Here is a 15,694-nt window from a genome sequence, read left to right on the forward strand (position 1 = left end):
ACAGGTTTGCACCGTTCTTGACTTGAGCTCACCTGGCCTCTAACTTGGGGATGGAGGCGTAAAGCTGGGACCTGGAGGATGAACTGGGTATCTTAGTAAGGTTTTCTTTCAGGTTTCTCTGGGGAAAAGTGAAATGCCACCATCGGTTCTTTTGGTTTCCCTATGCTCTGTTTCAGCTACTCTTGCAGAATGAGTCTCTGAAGTCCTTGGAAATGTGGTAGAGAGACAGGGGGAAAAGGCCACATAAAGCAAGTGGATCCAGAGATAACTCCTGGGAATGCACAGTTTTGCCTCTGGCCCCTCTGGTGGTCTTATCACCACCATGGGCTGGTGGGAGAGGAACCTTAACATATAGTTAGAAGGAGACACAGAAATAGAATCTGAGCTGGAAGGGATCTAATAATCACGTCATTGGTGTAACCCCCTCATTCAACCAGTGGGAAAAACCACCCCACCCCAAGAGGAAATCACTTGCTCAGGGTCTCACAGCCTAGGAACTGGGACCAGAAACAGGTATCTCATCCACATATCTTTCCACTATAAGTCCTCTGTTGCCTATAGGACAGTCTAACCTCCTGCAATTATCATTCAAGCTCCTTTGGATATGACCCTGCCTCCAGCCCCATCTCACCACAGCTCTCCCCACTGCCTGTGCCCCATGATACTGAGCTATAGGCCATTCCCCAAACATTCCTTTCACTTGCACACCTCTTGCCTTTGCTCATGCTGTTTTCTTAGGCAGAAATACCCTTCCTCTTTTTTATCTGCCTAGTGAACTCCTACTTATCCTTCAAGACCCAGCTCCAATATAACCTCTGTAGACCCTCTCCTGAGACACCACCTTCCCCACTCCCTAGCCAGTTAAGTCTCTTCTTCTTGTCTGTTCCTAAAGTGCTTTGCATAAAACCCTATTAGAGCACTATGCTGTACTGAAATTGGGTGTGTATATCTGTATAAATATAAATAGATATAGATATACTAAACTGTGCGCTGGGAGGTGTGAAGGTAGGGACCTGTGCCTCCTACATTTCTTTATAGCAGGCACTCAAGAATAGGTGGATAAATGTCTCTTCTTATTAGACTATTCCCCCCTGCACACACACATACGCATTCATGAAAACAGCTTACAGCACTTAAAAAGCAACTTCAAGGGCAGGCCAAAACAGATTCCATTTGGTCTGGGGAAGGGGAAGCTCAAAGAAAAGACACAGTCTCAGTCAGATGGGCAAGTGAGTCAGGGGAGGAGGAATTCTAAGCTGCCTTTGGAAGCCCAGATGTTCCCTGCACTGGAACCCCATTCAATCCAAAGGGCAAACATTCTTGGCCCCAAAACACCAGCAGCAGCTTAGCAACCCTCTTCCCTGTGTACCCACCCAGGGGGCAGCCACACACACACACCTGCTGCACACACACAGTCCAACTTCCAGTCTCCCAGCCTCTAATCTTGCCTTTCAGGTATGCCTTTCATGGTTCCAGTCTTGGCTGTATGCTTGGCTATGTGACCTTGAGCACTGCATTTATGTTCTCTGAATCTCATTTATGAGGTGGGGATAATTACCCCTGTCCTGCTTGCCTCACACGGCACCTCGGGGAGACCAAGGGGGAAAGGTGTTTTAGAAATTGCAAAGTATTATGTAAACATAAGAGAGAATTATTGGGCAGCCTGGTCACCTGTTTCCTTTTCTGTTTCCCTATCTCCTCTGCTGCCCCCCAGTATTACCAAGAACAGCTATCCCTATGTCCCCTCTCCCCACCTTAGGTTCTCCTACCCTCAAAAGAAGCCAGGAGGTTCTTTATTACTTTTCTTGATTCTCAGACACACTTACCTCCTTCAGAAGCCTTCCTTGTTTCTCATCCTCACTGATCAGCCCTGTAATCTCTCTCCATTTAGGGGTACCATTCTGTAGTCCTGCTGGTGATAGAGAACACACCAGAGTTGGAGTCAAGAAACCTGCCCCTATTTTGTAGACATGTATAGCCGTGTGTTAAGTCATTTCTCCACTCTGGGGCCTCATTCTCCCCATCAGTAAGATGGGATATCTTGTCTTGCCTCCCTCTTAGTAGGCATTTTGAGCATCCACCCATTCAGTTTATAGATAGAAATATATTTTTCAAAGTGTGGAGTGAGTGAGGGATGAAGGTTGTTTGTTCTCATCTTAAGGAGTCAAGAAAATCTGAAAGCAGTTTCCTTGCCTCCAGCTTGGCTCTCCCCCTTTCAGAGCGGATAACTGGCTGGATGCCAGGAGATAAAGAGCAGCTAACACATTTACAATGCACTTTTGTAGCTGAAGTGGAATCAGCCCTGGGCTAGGAGTGGGGAGAATTGGGTTCTACTTCTGTCTGGTCCCTGGTGTGACCCTGGACAAGCCGTCTCCCCCCTGGGCCTCAGATTCCCCATATGCAAACTGCTGAGGAGTGGGGAGGAGGATAAGAGGAGATACTCTCCAAGGGGCCCTCACACAGGGGTCTGAACTCCTGTACTTTCTACACAAGAAACTCCCGGGTCCAGTTCCCTTCCCCCACATGCCATACGGAGTACATGGGCAACAGGACCAGGAGGCTCATTTTACATTTGGTGACCCAGGAAAAGAACGCACAAAGCACAGAGCGGGTGGGCGATTGGCACAGGTTTACACAACCTGTAAACTAGAACTCAAGTCTTCTGACTCCCAGCCTAGATCTATGTTACTAGTACTAGAAGACATCTAAGGGAGCTTCTAGGCTTTTCCCAGGACTGGGGCGCATAGGGCGAGGGGCACAATAAAGTAGCGAATGGGCAAGTCAACTCTCACGCTGAGCAAGCGGCTCCCGCCAAGCAAGAAGACACGCCGGGTCCCGGAGCGCCATTTCCGCGTGTGCTCTCGCTGCGGATCCGCAGGTTGGTTGTTATATCGTGCGCTCGCATATCTGTAGATGTGGAAGGAGCTTGGGTGCCGCCGTCCCGGGGCCCGTGAGTGCCGACCTAAGTCCCCACGGTTTCCGGGCAAGGCGTGCCAGGAGCCCAGCTTCGCGCTCCGAAGTGCGCCCCGGGATCCCTGTGGCTCTGTCCAGGGGAGGATCAGTATGTATCTGAGCCGCCCCCTACGTCGGGTTGGCGGCCTCCAGGGAGGCGGATAGACCCCTCATTTCTACCCCCGGCGCCGGCTCAGCCTTCCCGAGCTGGCGGGTGCTCCTTACCTGCCGGTCGGCAAGGCTCCCAGGGGCGCCGTCTGTTCGTTGGACACCTCGCCCTGGGCTCGCGGGTGCCCCGCACTGCGCCCCAAGGCGCTCCGCCGGCCCCACTGCTCGCAGCCCGCGGCCAGCACCGCCTGTGGCCCCTCCGCTCTGCGATCCAACCCGCCCTGAGCTGCCTTTTCCCTTCCTCAGGGCGTCCCCTCACCCGGCCCCGCCCGGCCCCTAACACACCCACCTCTCCCAGAGCTGGCTTCGGGCGCCTCCGCCCAGCTGCTTGGCCTCACCCAGTTGTGGGCTGCGACCCTTCCGTCCCCTGCAGCGCCTGCTTCCTGGACCTGAGACCGAATGTTCCTTGCTTCGCTTCAGCTTGCCCGGTCTGAGGAGGATCTCAGAAGAGCATCGGGTGCTGGTGGAATCAGACCTTGCTCCTACGTGGTTGTATGGTGGCGGGCAGGTCACTGCTCCTCACTGGGTCATGGCTTCCTAGCTATAAAACGAGTACAGTTCCTGCATGCATTCTTCACAGGGTGATGGTTAGTGTCAGATGAGATCTTAGAATCCAAAATATTAAAGCCGGATGGTCACTGGAGAAATCATCTGATTCTAACACAAACCCTCTTTTCCAGACAGGATGCAGTTTGGGGAAGGGGCCCAGTTTGGGGAAGGGGACTTGCCCAGGCTCACTAAGGAAGTCACTGGCAGAGCTCAGACTCAGAATCCACTAGGCCACTCTCTCCCCTTAACCTCAGCCAATGTTTCATCCAAGTCTCAACAGTCCCTCACATGCCCAGACAACTGGTGTCCAGCCACACCACGCTGCTCCCTGTCCCTGAATACCCTTCACTTTCTGGCCACCAGGCCCTCACTCAAGCTGTTTCTTCCTTGCTGGGGACACTGAAGGTTCCAGAGAAGAGAAGCATCCAGGGACAGCTGGGAAATGAGGGCCAGGAGGCCATGGGCAAGGGAGTGGACGGTGGCAGGGAATAGCCTCTCAGGGACTCTGTGGGGAGTCCTTATCAGAGCCCTCTTTGCCAGCCTCTGGCCTTGGGATAGTTAATAACAAACTGAGGGTACTTCCCTAGTGGCGCAGTGGTTAAGAATCTGCCTGCCAATGCAGGGGACACGGGTTTGATCCCCGGTCTGGGAAGGTCCCACATGCCACGGAGCAACTAAGCCTGTGTGCCACAACAACTGAGCCTGTGCTCTAGAGCCCGTGAGCCACAACTACTGAACCCACATGCCACAACTACTGAAGCCCGCATGCCTAGAGCCCGTGCTCCACAACAAGAGAAGCCACTGCAATGAGAAGCCCACGCACTGCAGTGAACAGTAGCCCCCGATCGCCACAACTAGAGAAAACCTGCGCGCAGCAATGAAGACCCAACGCAGCCAAAAATAAATAAATAAAATAAGTAAATTAAAAAAAAAAAACAAAAACTGAGGCCAGCTCTGGCTCCCTTGCAAACAAAAATCTGTTCTAGGGCTTCTCTGGTGGCACAGTGGTTAAGAATCCGCATGCCAATGCAGGGGACACAGGTTCGAGCCCTGTTCTGGGAAGATCCCACATGCTGTAGAGCAGCTAAGCCCACGTGCCACAACTACTGAGCCTGTGCTCTAGAGCCCGCGAGCTGCAACTGCTGAAGCCCGTGCGCCTAGAGCCTGTGCTCCACAACGAGAGGAGCCCCTGCAATGAGAAGCCCGTGCACCGCAGCGAAGAGTAGCCCCCGCTCACCACAACTAGAGAAGAGCTGCCCCCAACAATGAAGACCCAACGCAGCCAAAAATAAATTAATTAATTAAAAAAAAGAATCAAAATAAAATTAAATTTAAATTAAAAAAAAATCTGTTCTAGGTAGGACATCTGAGGCATATACCCTCAATCACAGAATCTCAGACTATATCTAAGAAGTTCTGTCATTTAGAAAAGACCTGGGCTTCCCTGGTGGCACAGTGGTTGGGAGTCCCCCTGCCAATTCAGGGGACACGGGTTTGTGCCCCAGTCTGGGAAGATCCCACATGCCGCGGAGCGGCTGGGCCCGTGAGCCATGGCCGCTGAGCCTGTGCGTCCAGAGCCTGTGCTCCGCAATGGGAGAGGCCACAACAGTGAGAGGCCCGCGTACAGCAAAAAAAAAAAAAAATATATATATATATATATATAAATATAAAAATAAAAAAGACCTATCACATGGAGGGAATGTTGTACAAAATTGCTAATCTTCATCAAAACATGTTACTTCTGTCCCACTACTGGGCATATACCCTAAGAAAACCGTAATTCAAAAAGAGTCATGTACCAGAATGTTCACTGCAGCTCTATTTACAATAGCCAGGACATGGAAGCAACCTAAGTGCCCATTGACAGATGAATGGATAAAGAAGATGTGGCACATATACACAATGGAGTATTACTCAGCCATAAAAAGAAACAAAACTGAGTTATTTGTACTGAGGTGGATGGACCTAGAGTCTGTCATACAGAGTGAAGTAAGTCAGAAAGAGAAAGACAAATACCGTATGCTAACACATATATATGGAATTTAAGAAAAAAAAATGTCATGAAGAACCTAGGGGTAAGATGGGAATAAAGACACAGACCTACTAGAGAATGGACTTGAGGATATGGGGAGGGGGAAGGTTAAGCTGTGACAAAGTGAGAGAGTGGCATGGACATATATACACTACCAAACGTAAAATAGATAGCTAGTGGGAAGCAGCCGCATAGCACAGGGAGATCAGCTCAGTGCTTTGTGACCACCTAGAGGGGTGGGATAGGGAGGGTGGGAGTGAGGGAGACACAAGAGGGAAGAGATATGGGAACATATATGTATATGTATAACTGATTCACTTTGTTGTAAAGCAGAAGCTAACACACCATTGTAAAGCAATTATACTCCAATAAAGATGTAAAAAAAAAAACAAAAACAAAGAAACAAAAAAAACATGTTACTTCTGTGTGACTTCTGTAGTTTCATATTTTGACCCAGCTACTTTTTTTTTTTTTTCCTGTCTGGATATCATCTCTCAGGGGAGTCATCCTGACTCTGAGCAGGCAGTCTCAAATTTCAGTCTACCTAAGAATCACCTTGGCCTTTATTTTAAATGAAGTAGACTTTTGGGTTCCACTCCAGAGGTTCTGATTCAGGAGATCTGGACTAGAGCCCAGAAATTAGCATTTAAAAAAAAAAAAAAAAGCTTCTGGAGAGATTGTGATGCAAGTGGTTCTTGAGACCAGCCTTGAGGAAACAGCCATGGCTCAGTAAGCATTCCTTCCCACATCCTGCCAAGCCTTGCATCTAATCTATAGGAGTGTTTAGTTTATTACAGGTATGAAAAGTCACTATTTGTCCACCTCATCTACTAGATTGTGAGTTCTCTGAAGTTAGGGATTGTCTCTTGTCCTAATAAAATTTTGGAATCACAGTCTTAGAATCATACCATGTTAGAGTTCTAGTATCATTTAGTGATAGAACCTAAGTTGGAAGGACTCTTAGAGTTATCTAGTCAAATCCCTTACCCAAGAATTCTCTATATTTCTTTGTGTGTGTGTAATAGAGGTTTTATTGCTTATTAATTGTGTCATTCCATACAATTTTAAGTAAACAAACTTAGAAAATGATGATGGCAGTATTGATGAGATATTGATGATGATGGCAATATTGATGAGAATGTTCAACTGTTTTACATAAGGTAGTAAGAGGCACCCCTGCCACCATCACCCCACCTCCGAAATTTATACATTTCATATAAAAATAGTAAAAATAGTTCATTGGCATTTAGCTAGCGTTATTCTTTGTAATCTGTGAACCATGATAAGCCTGAACAATTTCAGAATCTTCAGAGCAAAACCATTTTCTTCCACTAGCAAATGTAGCAGTTTCAATTTCTTTAAAAAAACAAGCAAACAAATCATCATATTCCAATGGTCCTGAATTTTAATGTTTATATCATATTAATTCAAGAAATAAAACGTGATTCAGCATTTGAAAATGAGGCTGAATTTCTTCACCATAATTATACTTACTTCATAATTCAAATGATTTAACTGAAGCCAGCGTTAGCCCAGTAAAAACCATGGTCACAACTCAACTGCTCTTTTGCTAAGGAAACTTTTTAAAAAGTTAGCTATTCTTTAAAAACTCAGACCCAAGTTGCGTAACTGTGACTTGAGGAACCAACAATCAACCCTTCCAGATACCACCACAGTAGTCCTATGTGGTTTTTGTGTTTTTTTAAATTAATTAATTTATTTTTGGCTGCACTGGGTCTTCGTTGCGGTGTGCGGGCCTCTCATTGCGGTAGCTTCTCTTGTTGCGGAGCGTGGGCTCTAGGCGTGCAGGCTTCAGTAGTTGTGGCTCGCAGGCTCTAGAGTTCAGGATCAGTAGTTGTGGCACACGGGCTTAGTTGCTCCGCAGCATGTGGGGTCTTCCCGACCAGGGCTCGAACCCATGTCCCCTGCATTGGCAGGCGGATTCTTAACCACTGCGCCACCAAGTAAGTCCATCCTGTGTGTTCTTATAGCTGGGGAGCACATACAGAATCACTGTGAATCACACATACATATCAATAACTTCCTGGTAAAACTACACCAATAGTTTCCTCTGTTAATGATTTTTTTAAAAAATAAGCATGTACTACAGTTCAGCAGTTGAAAGACTTCTAAGTCTATTATTTTAAAGATGCTGAGAAATACATTTGTATACTTGAAAAGAAGCAAGACTAGAATTGTGGTTTTATATTAAACCATTTAGAAGACCTCAGTTACAAACAACTAAAAATACATAAATAGGAATTTCTTAAAACCATTTTCTCTTACAGTACAAAATTAAATATTAAATAAATAGGAATTTCTTTAAACCATTGTCTCTAACAATACAAAAATCAAATATTAAGGCATCCTTTACTCCCATCTATTTTGGTATATACAGCAAAGAGAAATGTTTTAAATAGGAACCAGCACTTCTATTCAAATGCTCTCTAATGTATTTGGCAGATTTGTTTTTATATTCTCCTGTTCAACATTCCATTGAAAGCTCTTATAATTGAACATTGTGACCCAAACCAGGGGAAAAGTATAAACAGATATTCGTTTATTAAAAATAAGCAGTTCACCCTTGAAAAGTAAAAAGTAACTACAAACAATATTATGTATAAAGTTCAAATACTAGTATTTAAATCTCTGAAGCAATTTATGCTTCAGTAATTAAGAGAAAGAAGAGATGAAGACTTCACTGAGATGAGAAGCCTATTAATATGGATCATGCTGTGGACTAATTGTTCATTCAGTATTCTGTCCCATTGGGACGAGAGTTTGAAAAGGACTTCTTATTCCTTTAAAAAAATTACACCGACTAGAATAAGATCATATGAGTTAACATTGTTTATTATTCCCCATATTTGTCCACTTACAAAGCTCAATTGGCTTCATAAAGTATAATAATCAGTAACATTTTCACGTTTTATTAAGGTAAGTTTGTGAAAATAATTTAATACAACTAGATCTCCTCATGAACTTTCAGCTTAAATCATTTTTTATGTAAGAAATATATCAAAAAAAATCTGTTTTGTAAAAAGCCACTTCAGTACCAGAAAAGAGTAATAAGAGATTTTGAACCCAGTTTATTTTTTAAAAGATGCTCTTCCCATGTCTCAAATTCCAAGTGCTATTCATCAACTTTAAAGCCAGTTTTGCTTAACTTCACCACCTCAACCCAGTTCCATCCTCAAGGAAGTTCTCCTTTGTGATCTGCTTTATCTACCAACTTATGCTTCTGGGCTTTTTTTTTTTCCTTAATTCTCTATTTTTAAAAAATATGTATTTATTTATTTGGTTGCACTGGGTCTTAGTTGTGGCACACGGGATCTTCATCGTGGCTTACGAACTCTTAGTTGCAGCATGCATGTGGGATCTAGTTCCCTGACCAGGGATCAAACCCGGGCCCCTTGCATTGGGAGCCCAGAGCCCTAGCCACTGAACCACCAGGGAAGTCCCCTAATTCTCTATTTTTTTAAATGCAGTATAGTTGATGTACAATGTTGTGCTAATTTCTGCTGTACAGCAAAGTGACTCAGTTATACACATATATACATTCTTTTTTTAAATATTCTTTTCCATATGGTTTATCCCAGGAGATTGGATATAGTTCCTTCTGGGCTTTTGAAAGTTGTCTTTTTTGTCTTTTTTTCTCACTTGACGGGGCTGTATTAGGAATTTCAAACAAGATGATATTTCTTGTGGATGTCGTAGAATTAAGAGGGATGGTGATTCTCCATGAACTGCTGTTTATTGTCCTTCGCATATTCAAGCAACATGTGGGTCATGGCGGTCCTTCCACTGCTTCCTGTAACTTGGCTGATATGCTCTGCTTTACAGCTGGTGATATGGTGCTAAAAGATGCGTTCATAGATATGACTGGAGGTGTTTGAGGATATGTTTCTATCCAAGAAATCTCTATGAAGAAGGCTTTGGGATCACCATTTTCTCCTATCTTATACTGAAATGAAACTGGACTTAATTCCTGGAAACTTTTCATCTCCTTCATAAGTAGAATGTGGTGCCTCCAGTTCCATCTCCTGGTCCTTCTTGGCGCTCAACGCGCTGGTTGCAAGGCACCTCCCTTGGACTGCATTCAAGACAGCAAGAGAAAATGAGGGCAGTGGCTCCGAGGCCCATAGTGGTGGGAGGCACACCCTTCACAGGGCAGAGGAGAGTCATGCACATGCCCATGGCCCTTGGGCAGCATGAAGCTGCCGGCTAGGGGCTGGCCTATATTTCGTTTTTGACAACAGATTGATCAGCTTCTCTTGCATACCTCTAGTGAAAAGGAGTTCATTGCCTCCAAGGCATCTGAGGCTCTGATTATTAGGATGTTCTCACATTTTGATAAATACTGCCTCCTATTGACTTTTACCCTTTGGTCCTTGTGCACAATGGAGACATCAAGTACACTCCTAATCTTTCTTCCCTTTTTCAGTCCTTCAAAAACTTAAGGTCTATCTTCTATTTCCCCTTCTCTGGAGTGAGGATGGGGCAGGAACCCTGTTAGGGAAGGCAGCTGGCCAAGGGGCCAATGGAAAGTGGGCTGAACTGCCTCATTTTCCCCAGTTGTGCCTTGCAGTCTTGCTATGAGGCTTAGATGGCCCAATGTGTGTAACATGCCAAGAGCGTGATGCACATGCTTAATAAATGGCAGCTTCTAGTGTTATTAGATGAGAAAAGGAAGGATGAAACAGTACTCCTCTCCTGGGGAAACCGTAGTCTGAGAAGGACCTTCAGGGAGCTCTCTAATCCAGAGAGGCTGGGGACAAGGCCCTGGACCTTGAGATGGGGGACGGGGGAGTGAAGTGGGCCAACTGAAGGGGTCTGGGGAAAACTCATCTAGAGATACACCTTCTCCAAGTTTTGCTTAAATGCCACCTTCTTTGTGAGGCCTTTCCTGACCATCCTATTTACAAATCCTAATCCCTCCCTTCTTCTGCCCTCCCTTAAAGCCCTTCCCTGCCTTGTTTTCCAATCTGATCTACTTAACTTTAAAATATATATATATTTTGCTACTGTTGTTCTTGCTGCATCCCTCAACTGAAGCTCCCAGCTCTTGTCTGTCAGCCCTATCTCAGACCTCTCTTCTTCTCTGGATTCCTGTAACCACCCCCTTTCCTCTCCCCTTCAGGCCTGGAGAGGTAATGGTGCCCAAATGTTTCAAGATCCAGGGTACTTCACAACCTCTTGTGGTTTCCCTACTCCCTGCCCACCTCTTTGAATACAGCCTCCTCAAATTACTGATGTGACGTGGCCATCTGCTTCCCGCTGGACCTGGCTGATGCAGAAGGCCATTCTCCTACAGCCCCTTACACTTCCCTTGAACACAGCACTTATGATTCTGTGTTATAATTGTCTACTTTATTTGTTGATTCCACACCTAGAACATAAGCTCCTTAAGGGCACTAAGCCAGCACTAAGTCTGCACAGAGTAGACCTTACTGAGAATTTGTTGAATCAATGAATGAATGAATAAAGGTAATGAAAGGAAAGATCACTAGGAATTACGTTATCAGGGAAAGCTTCCAAGAAGAGATAGAACCTGAGAGAGCCTGATGTTCTTTCAACCTCTTGGCCACACCTCTCTCCTCTGAGCACTAGACTCCTATAACTAACTACCTACTTGACATCTCTGTTTGGATAACATGCTGTGGCTGGACTTCCTTCCCTGCTCCCTTCGGTTTTCTGTCTCTTGGTAAATGCAACCATCATCCACCCAATTCCCTGTTTGTTTCCTTCATAGGACTCAACCCCAACCCAGTCTTCTATTTATCTGTGTACTGATTTGGGGTCTGCCTTTCCCATTAGACTGTAAGCGCTGCAAGAAGACAGGCCAGGTGTATCTTTTTCACCATAGAATACCCAGGATGTAACTCAATGTCTGTCTAGTAGGTGGGGGAAAAGCATTGGGAGGTATGACGAGCATGGATGATGTCTGTCGTCAACAGTCTCAGAAGCCTGGGTTACCAAGGAAAATACAGCATGAATCACAGAGGAAGTTTAATGATCACATCAAGTAATTTTATTCCATTACTCATCAGGAGCCTGTGTCTGTGCTTCTGCAATCTTGTCTCCTCTTGGCCTGTCAGTTTAGCCCACAGAACATTTGTCTTCTTGTTCTGAGCTTAACCATTCTCCTGCCCCTGCAGGCAGCAAAGAGTGGTGAAAAGAGCACTGGAAGACGTGCAGCAAGGTGTGGTGTCAGGAGACTGAAGATCTCAGTGGCCTCTTCTTCCTCACCCTCACACATGCTGTGTCCTAATATTCTTTTCCATATGGTTTATCCCAGGAGATTGGATATAGTTCCTTCTGGGCTTTTGAAAGTTGTCTTTTTTGTCTTTTTTTCTCACTTGACGGGGCTGTATTAGGAATTTCAAACAAGATGATATTTCTTGTGGATGTCGTAGAATTAAGAGGGATGGTGATTCTCCATGAACTGCTGTTTATTGTCCTTCGCATATTCAAGCAACATGTGGGTCATGGCGGTCCTTCCACTGCTTCCTGTAACTTGGCTGATATGCTCTGCTTTACAGCTGGTGATATGGTGCTAAAAGATGCGTTCATAGATATGACTGGAGGTGTTTGAGGATATGTTTCTATCCAAGAAATCTCTATGAAGAAGGCTTTGGGATCACCATTTTCTCCTATCTTATACTGAAATGAAACTGGACTTAATTCCTGGAAACTTTTCATCTCCTTCATAAGTAGAATGTGGTGCCTCCAGTTCCATCTCCTGGTCCTTCTTGGCGCTCAACGCGCTGGTTGCAAGGCACCTCCCTTGGACTGCATTCAAGACAGCAAGAGAAAATGAGGGCAGTGGCTCCGAGGCCCATAGTGGTGGGAGGCACACCCTTCACAGGGCAGAGGAGAGTCATGCACATGCCCATGGCCCTTGGGCAGCATGAAGCTGCCGGCTAGGGGCTGGCCTATATTTCGTTTTTGACAACAGATTGATCAGCTTCTCTTGCATACCTCTAGTGAAAAGGAGTTCATTGCCTCCAAGGCATCTGAGGCTCTGATTATTAGGATGTTCTCACATTTTGATAAATACTGCCTCCTATTGACTTTTACCCTTTGGTCCTTGTGCACAATGGAGACATCAAGTACACTCCTAATCTTTCTTCCCTTTTTCAGTCCTTCAAAAACTTAAGGTCTATCTTCTATTTCCCCTTCTCTGGAGTGAGGATGGGGCAGGAACCCTGTTAGGGAAGGCAGCTGGCCAAGGGGCCAATGGAAAGTGGGCTGAACTGCCTCATTTTCCCCAGTTGTGCCTTGCAGTCTTGCTATGAGGCTTAGATGGCCCAATGTGTGTAACATGCCAAGAGCGTGATGCACATGCTTAATAAATGGCAGCTTCTAGTGTTATTAGATGAGAAAAGGAAGGATGAAACAGTACTCCTCTCCTGGGGAAACCGTAGTCTGAGAAGGACCTTCAGGGAGCTCTCTAATCCAGAGAGGCTGGGGACAAGGCCCTGGACCTTGAGATGGGGGACGGGGGAGTGAAGTGGGCCAACTGAAGGGGTCTGGGGAAAACTCATCTAGAGATACACCTTCTCCAAGTTTTGCTTAAATGCCACCTTCTTTGTGAGGCCTTTCCTGACCATCCTATTTACAAATCCTAATCCCTCCCTTCTTCTGCCCTCCCTTAAAGCCCTTCCCTGCCTTGTTTTCCAATCTGATCTACTTAACTTTAAAATATATATATATTTTGCTACTGTTGTTCTTGCTGCATCCCTCAACTGAAGCTCCCAGCTCTTGTCTGTCAGCCCTATCTCAGACCTCTCTTCTTCTCTGGATTCCTGTAACCACCCCCTTTCCTCTCCCCTTCAGGCCTGGAGAGGTAATGGTGCCCAAATGTTTCAAGATCCAGGGTACTTCACAACCTCTTGTGGTTTCCCTACTCCCTGCCCACCTCTTTGAATACAGCCTCCTCAAATTACTGATGTGACGTGGCCATCTGCTTCCCGCTGGACCTGGCTGATGCAGAAGGCCATTCTCCTACAGCCCCTTACACTTCCCTTGAACACAGCACTTATGATTCTGTGTTATAATTGTCTACTTTATTTGTTGATTCCACACCTAGAACATAAGCTCCTTAAGGGCACTAAGCCAGCACTAAGTCTGCACAGAGTAGACCTTACTGAGAATTTGTTGAATCAATGAATGAATGAATAAAGGTAATGAAAGGAAAGATCACTAGGAATTACGTTATCAGGGAAAGCTTCCAAGAAGAGATAGAACCTGAGAGAGCCTGATGTTCTTTCAACCTCTTGGCCACACCTCTCTCCTCTGAGCACTAGACTCCTATAACTAACTACCTACTTGACATCTCTGTTTGGATAACATGCTGTGGCTGGACTTCCTTCCCTGCTCCCTTCGGTTTTCTGTCTCTTGGTAAATGCAACCATCATCCACCCAATTCCCTGTTTGTTTCCTTCATAGGACTCAACCCCAACCCAGTCTTCTATTTATCTGTGTACTGATTTGGGGTCTGCCTTTCCCATTAGACTGTAAGCGCTGCAAGAAGACAGGCCAGGTGTATCTTTTTCACCATAGAATACCCAGGATGTAACTCAATGTCTGTCTAGTAGGTGGGGGAAAAGCATTGGGAGGTATGACGAGCATGGATGATGTCTGTCGTCAACAGTCTCAGAAGCCTGGGTTACCAAGGAAAATACAGCATGAATCACAGAGGAAGTTTAATGATCACATCAAGTAATTTTATTCCATTACTCATCAGGAGCCTGTGTCTGTGCTTCTGCAATCTTGTCTCCTCTTGGCCTGTCAGTTTAGCCCACAGAACATTTGTCTTCTTGTTCTGAGCTTAACCATTCTCCTGCCCCTGCAGGCAGCAAAGAGTGGTGAAAAGAGCACTGGAAGACGTGCAGCAAGGTGTGGTGTCAGGAGACTGAAGATCTCAGTGGCCTCTTCTTCCTCACCCTCACACATGCTGTGTCCTGGGCAGCAAGGTGGAAGAGTACTCGAGAACACAGCTTCTGGGGTCCAATGGAGCTGCGTTTGAATCCTAGCCCTGCAATTATCAGCTGTGAGAACTTAACCTCACTGAGTCTTAGTTTCCTTATGTAGAATGGGGATTAAAAACAACTACATCTTATGGTTGTATGGATTACAGTAAGATATTGTATTTAAAGTGCTTCACCTCGTACCTGGCACATAGCAAGTGTTCCATAAAGAATAGCTATTGGGAACTCCCGGTGGTCCAATGGTTAGGACACCGTGCTTTCACTGCCAAGGGCACAGGTTCAATCCCTAGTCAGGGAACTAAGATCACGCAAGCAGCACAACATGGGGAAAAAAAATTAATAAGGGCATATGTGTTCATGGTTGTATAAACATGGACTTTTGAATCTTATGGTTTAAACAATAAGGGCTATGGGAATGCAGAAGAATGTGGGTTCAGTGTGGACTAGGGTTTGCAGAGATGATGGATGTATCAATCAGGAATCTTAGTTGCAACAGACAGAAAACCCAGCTCAAACTGACTTAAGTAGAAAAGGGAATTTCTCACCTCATAAAAGTATAAAATCCTGACATATCTAGCTTCAGGCATGGCTGGATCCAGGAGCTCAGATGATGTCTTCAGGAAGCTGTCTCTGCTTTTCTCACTGATGCTCCATGCTCAGGCAGAATCCCATATTGCGGTAACAAAATGACTGCCTGAATTCCATGCAGTCACTCTATTCTATGAATGAAACCGGTAGAAAGAGCTTCTTTCCCCCACAACCCTCCTGACAGAAGTCCTGGGTCAGACTCTTATTGTCCTGAAACGGACTCAGTGCCTATCCCAGTCATAGAAGCTGGTAGGGGGTGTGTCATCTCTATTCAAACCACATACACTTGGGTGGGGGACATGGGTGGAGGGGGCAAAAGGTACAAACTTCCAGTTATAAAATAAATAAGCTGGGAATTCCCAGACTCTGCGCTTTCCCTGCTGTCGGCCCGGGTTTGATCCTTGGTCGGGGA

At 45.5% G+C, this 15,694-nt stretch overlaps 1 pseudogene; it reads right to left on the reverse strand.

Moving 5' to 3' along the window:
- Positions 1–8,834: 8,834 nt before the first annotated feature.
- LOC103075600 (RWD domain-containing protein 4-like) lies at positions 8,835–11,005 on the reverse strand (annotated as a pseudogene).
- Positions 11,006–15,694: the final 4,689 nt, after the last annotated feature.

Source organism: Lipotes vexillifer, unplaced genomic scaffold (genome assembly GCF_000442215.2).
Source record: "Lipotes vexillifer unplaced genomic scaffold, Lipotes_vexillifer_v1.1 scaffold640, whole genome shotgun sequence".
Taxonomy (NCBI): Eukaryota; Metazoa; Chordata; class Mammalia; order Artiodactyla; family Lipotidae; genus Lipotes; species Lipotes vexillifer.